At 42.9% G+C, this 5767-nt stretch overlaps 1 pseudogene; it reads left to right on the top strand.

Annotated features, from left to right (window-relative positions):
- The window catches only part of LOC112071722 (receptor-type tyrosine-protein phosphatase F-like), a 34030-nt pseudogene extending 30620 nt beyond the window's left edge, over positions 1 to 3410 (top strand).
- The last annotated feature ends 2357 nt before the right edge of the window (positions 3411 to 5767 follow it).

Below are 5767 nucleotides of genomic sequence, written 5' to 3'. Positions count from 1 at the left end.
TCCGTTCCCCCTCTCCCCCCTCTGCTCCGTCCTTACCCATGCTGCTCTTCCTCCCTGTTCCTCCCCCCTCTGCTCCGCTCTACCCATGCTGCTCTTCCTCCTCCGTTGCCTTCCCTCCCTCCGCTCCGTCTACCCATGCTTGCTCTTCCTCCTCCGTTCCTCCCCCCTCTGCTCCGCTCTACCCATGCTGCTCTTCCTCCCCGTTCCTCCCCCCTCTCTCCGTCTACCGTGCTGCTCTAACTCCTCCGTTCCTCCCCCCTCTGCTCCGTCTACCCATGCTGCTCTTCTCCTCCCGTGCCTCCCCCCCTCTGCTCCGTCTACCCATGCTGGCTCTTTCTCCTGCCTTCCTCCCCCCTCTGCTCCGTCTACCCATGCCTTGCCTCTTACTCCTCCGTTCCTCCCCCCTCTGCTCCGTCCTCCATGCTGCTCTTTCGCTCTTCCTCCTCCGTTCCTCCCCCCTCTGCTCCGTCTACCCATGCTGCTCTTCCTCCTCCGTTCCTCCCCCCTCTGCTCCGTCTACCCATGCTGTTCTTCCTTCAGAAAAGCATGACATCTGGTAGCTACTAGATATGCTTGTATAACTTTATGAGCAGTATTTGCCTGTCTTTGCAATTCGTTTATGTTAATTATCGCTTGTTAGCATTGATCTAACAGCGTCTATGTGATTTCGCTATTACTTGTGCTCATTTTCTTAGCATTCTGGTAATAGACGCCCAATGGGCTTTTTTAAAAACGTTTTTAGCGTCCCCTTGTGTGTYATGCCGGTAATACCGTAAATCCTGGGATGGCAGAAGAACGGTATGACGGTATGAAAATCTGGATACCGCCCAAGCCTATAGGATACTGTGCATACTGTATAAGGTGTGTAATGTGTGTGTTCCTCCTCTTCCTCAGTGCCGGGGTGGGCAGGACAGGGGTCTTCATCACTCTGAGTATCGTGTTGGAGAGGATGAGGTACGAAGGGGTGGTTGACCTCTTCCAGACCGTCAAGACGTTACGTACCCAGAGACCTGCCATGGTGCAGACAGAGGTATGGACGAATATACTCTACTGTTGCTGGTCTTCCGTTGTTGGAGAGTGGAATGGAGGGAAGTGCTTCTCAACAACGAATCAAAAGGCTTCATGACTCTAGCAGCACCTGTCACTAGAAAGGATTCTCAACATACAGTAATATAATGCTGCATCTCAGATAGAAAGATATGMCTGATGTGTTTTCTCTCTCTGTCTAGGACCAGTATCAGCTGTGCTACAGAGCCGCGTTGGAGTACCTGGGCAGTTTTGACCACTATGCAACGTAACCACTCTGARCTGAGCAGCCTCTGGCATGGCCACTGAGTGTCCCATCTCAGCCACCGTACTTGTATCAACCCATCTGACCTGACCCTGCCATTGCTACCCTATCACAGGGGAGGAGGGAGGTGCCACTGTCACCTAGCGACGGGTTCAACCAATCCCAGAGGTCTACTACTTGGATTTACAACATAAAAAACACAAAAAAACAAAAAAAACACCCTAAAGATTTAAAAAACAAACAACAAACAATACCATGACGACGACAGCGTTTCATACGGGAGCAAGCGACAGTTCTGACTGAGTTCTGAGGTTCTGTTCTCCTTTCTTATTTTATTATCATTATTATGAAATACCATTATGAATAATGTTCTTATTATTATTTACTTAATCATTAGTTTTTTGTTTTTTTTTAAATAATTGTTTTAATACCATCAGACATATATTTTTGTCTTAATGGCCTAACTGGGGCGCAGCATTTTAGTTTTTCCACCATAATCAGTATGTTTATTTTAGTAAAAAAGAATAAAAAATGTTGTATGTTATTTTAGGGACCTGTATTTTCTACTTCCTGACGTTAATACAGGAGAGCCACTGTTTGTTCTCTGAAGCTGCTGACAGTTTTGATTTTGTATCAAGATTTTATTGTTTATTATTATCAATTTTTTTAGTCTTATTCGTTTTAAAACGGAGTAAGATTAACTAAGATAATATGCCTTTTCACTTTGCTGTTTCTTTTTAAAACGTAGGGGGAAAAAATGACAAAATGATTCAAAAGCATTACAGCAACCGTCGCGATACAGGTACTATATAAACCACACTAGTTAGCGAAAAAACGTGACATCTACTAACGACAACTAAATCAGCATTGTACAGAAACTCAAAGAGCACATGATGATTTCAACAACAGAGAGACAGAAGCCTTGAAGGCCCTGAGGCCTTCAATAACCAGAGAACGAATCTGGAGACGAACGGACGAACAGACTTTTATACCCAACCAGGAGTTGAACTTGAGAATCAACTCCTGAATCTCTGTATGAATCATATTGTGCCCCTCTTAGCCCCTCCTCTTTCCTTGGTTCCCAGCGAGCTGATTGGTCAGTCCGCTGCCTGGGGGTTGGAACATAGGGACTGCTGGAGCAGCGCCCCATGGTGGTGGAGAGAGGAGTAGCAGCCACTAATCCTGGCCCCCCTGTACAGAATACTACGATTACTACCGGCGGGACAGAGACACATCAAACCCTTTGCACCCTCCCACCGACCTGCTATTATTTTATACAGAAATAGAAATGATAACTATATATATAATTATGATTGATTATATATATATGTACAATTATACATAGATATATACTGCAGCTTCAAACTATATTGTTAAAATGATTCACTCTCTTTACGTACCGGCATAGTAAAGAGAGAGAGAGGGAAAGAGAGAGAGTGAGAGATAGAAGGAGAGAGAGAGAGCGAGAGATAGAAGGAGAGAGAGTGAGAGATAGAAGGAGAGAGAGAGAGAGTGAGAGATAGAAGGAGAGATAGAAGGAAAGTTAGTGTCTGTATCTACTGGATTACCATAGCAACCTGACAGCCACACAGAGTTGGGATCAGTTCCATTTTTCAATCCAGTCATTTTTCAGGGAGTGATTTCAATTCACGAATCGAAAATTCATTCATTTAGTTGTAATTTGATTCATTTAGCTGTAATCGACTTCATTGAACCTGGACTTGACCCTAACCCTTGCGGAAAGATAGAGAGCAGGTTATCGTTCTGTTAAAGAGAGTGAGAGAGGTGTAAAATGTGTAGTTCTGTTAAAGAGAGATGAATAGCATAACCCTAACTGAGGACCACTCCCCAGCCTCCGTCGGCCAACCGCCATCACGCCACACAAGCACATCTTTACCCACAAGGCCGCAGGGCACGACGATCCCCAAGCCTAACAGGACTGAGTCTGACATGCTGGCTGGAATAAACCACAATGTTCATTTATACCTTGTGAATGCTTAGTGCTGTAGGGGTTTGATCTGTTGTATACGCAGTCTGTTTTCTATTTGTTGATAAAGAACTGGAATTTAAAAAAAGATGTTGCTGGAAAAAAAATCTCGAATAAAGTTGAATAATTGTTGTTTTTTTTGGGAAAAAAATCATTTTGTTTGTGATGTTTTTTGTCTCCCTCTCATTAAATAATGATTTGCTCTATTGTTATTGTGACAGATATGACTCACATTTCACAGGAAATCGCAATACTGTGATCACTAACAATAGGGTCGTTCCACATCAAAACGCACAAGAAACAGGATTTCAACACCCCACCATCTGAAATCATTTCTGTCGTTAGTAACAGATATACAGGACGATTARCATTCCAGGAAACATTATTTGGTTGAAATATAATTTGATCTCTGAGAAATTAAGCTMATTGATTGCACCCAAAGCAAATCAGGACAAACTGGAATTGTGAGGTTTAAATCTATTGGTTTTCTACCCGAAGTTGTAAAGGAAATGATCTATTTAATAAACACAAGAGAACATCAAAATTAATTGTGGCAGTATAGCAGGAACAGTGACGTTGATTTAAAGGGGCTGTGCAGTCAAAAACTAGATTTTCCTGTGTTTTATATACACTGAGTGYACAAAACATTAAGAACACCTTCCTAATATTGAGTTGCCCATATTTGCCCCAATGCTTCCCACRTTTGTGTCCAGTTGGCTGGATGTCCTTCGGGCGGTGGTCCATTCTTGATKCACACGGGAAACTGTCGAGGGTGGATAAACCCAGCAGTGTTGCAGTTCTTGACCCAAACCGGTGCACCTGGCACCTACTACCACACCCCGTTCAAAGGCACGTAAGTCTTCTGTCTTTCCCATTCACCTTCTGGCACAAATACCCACTATCCATGTCTGAAGGCCTTTAATAATCCTTCTTTAACCCGTCTCCTCCCCTTCATCTACACTGATTGAAATGATTTAACAACTGACATTAATAAGGGATCACAGCTAACCCGTTCTCCCCCCTTCATCTACACTGATTGACAATGGATTTAACAGGTGACATTAATAAGGTGATCACAGCTTTAACCCGTCCTCCTCCCCGTCTCCTCCCCTTCATCTACACTGATTGAAATGGAATTTAACACACTGACATTAATAAGGGATCACAAGCTTAACCCGTCTCCTCCCCCTCTTTCATCTACCACTGATGCTGAAGTGATTTAACCCAGCGTGACATCACATAAGTGAGTTCATTACTTTACCCGTTTCCTCCCCTCATCTACCTGATTGAAAGTGGACGTTTAAACCAACGACATTAATAACGGATCACAGCTTTAACCGCTCTCCTCCCCTTCAATGTCTACCACTGATTGAAATGGATTTAACGAACTGACATAATAAGAAGGGCATACAGCTGTTAACCCGTCTCCCTCCCCTTCATCTACACTGATTTGAAATGGAGTTTAACAGGTGACATCAAGAAGGGATCATAGCTTTAACCCGTTCCCTTCCCCCTTTCATCTACACTGATTGAAATCGGATTAACAACTGACATTAATTAAGGATCACAGCTTTAACCGTCTCCCTCCCCTCAGCTACACTGATTGAAATGGATTTAGACAACTGGACATTAATAAGCGGGATCACAGCTTAAAACCCGTTCTCCTCCCCTTCATCTACCACTGATTGAAATGGCATTTAACAGCTGACCATTAATAAGGGATCACAGCTTTAACCCGTCTCCTCCCCTTCATCTACACTGATTGAAATGGATTTAACAGGTGACATTAATAAGGGATCACAGCTTTCACCTGGATTCACCTGGTGAGTCTATGTCATGGAAAGAAGAGGTGTTCCTACTGTGTTGTACACTCAGTGTACACTGGAGTTGCTTACCAAGAYGACATTGAATGTTCCTGTGTGGCCTACAGTAGTTACAGTTTTGACTTAAATCGGCTTGAAAATCTATGGCACGATTCGAAAATGGCTGTCTAGCAATGACGCTTGAAGATTTTTTTAAAGAGAAATGTGAAAAATGTTGTACAATTCAGGTGTGGAAATCTCTTAGAGACTTACCCAGAAAGACTCTCAGCTGTAATCGCTGACAAAGGTGCTTCTACAAAGTATTGACTCAGGGGTGTGAATACTAATGTAAATTAGATATTTCATTTTCAGTATATTTGCAAAAAATTCAACAACAAAAAATGTACTTTGTTATTATGGGGTATTGTGTGGAGATGTGTGAGAGAAATTGAGGCTGCAACACATCAAAATGTGGAATAAGTCAAGGGGTATGAACACTTTATGTTTAGAAAATCGTTTTGAATGCAGTGGTTATTGACTATTCTAAATGTTAACATATTGCAGTTCACATGGAGCCAACCGTGGGGCAAATATATCTGCTGAAATCCCTACGTACGGAAAATACATCTGAACTTTTCCAAAACGTTGCGTCCTGCTGAATAGAGTACCACAGTGTGAGTCATAATA

This window comes from Salvelinus sp. IW2-2015, unplaced genomic scaffold (assembly GCF_002910315.2).
Source record: "Salvelinus sp. IW2-2015 unplaced genomic scaffold, ASM291031v2 Un_scaffold1702, whole genome shotgun sequence".
NCBI lineage: Eukaryota > Metazoa > Chordata > Actinopteri > Salmoniformes > Salmonidae > Salvelinus > Salvelinus sp. IW2-2015.
The sequence above is the reverse complement of the archived record's forward strand: the minus strand, read 5'-3'. Positions and strand labels throughout refer to the sequence as shown.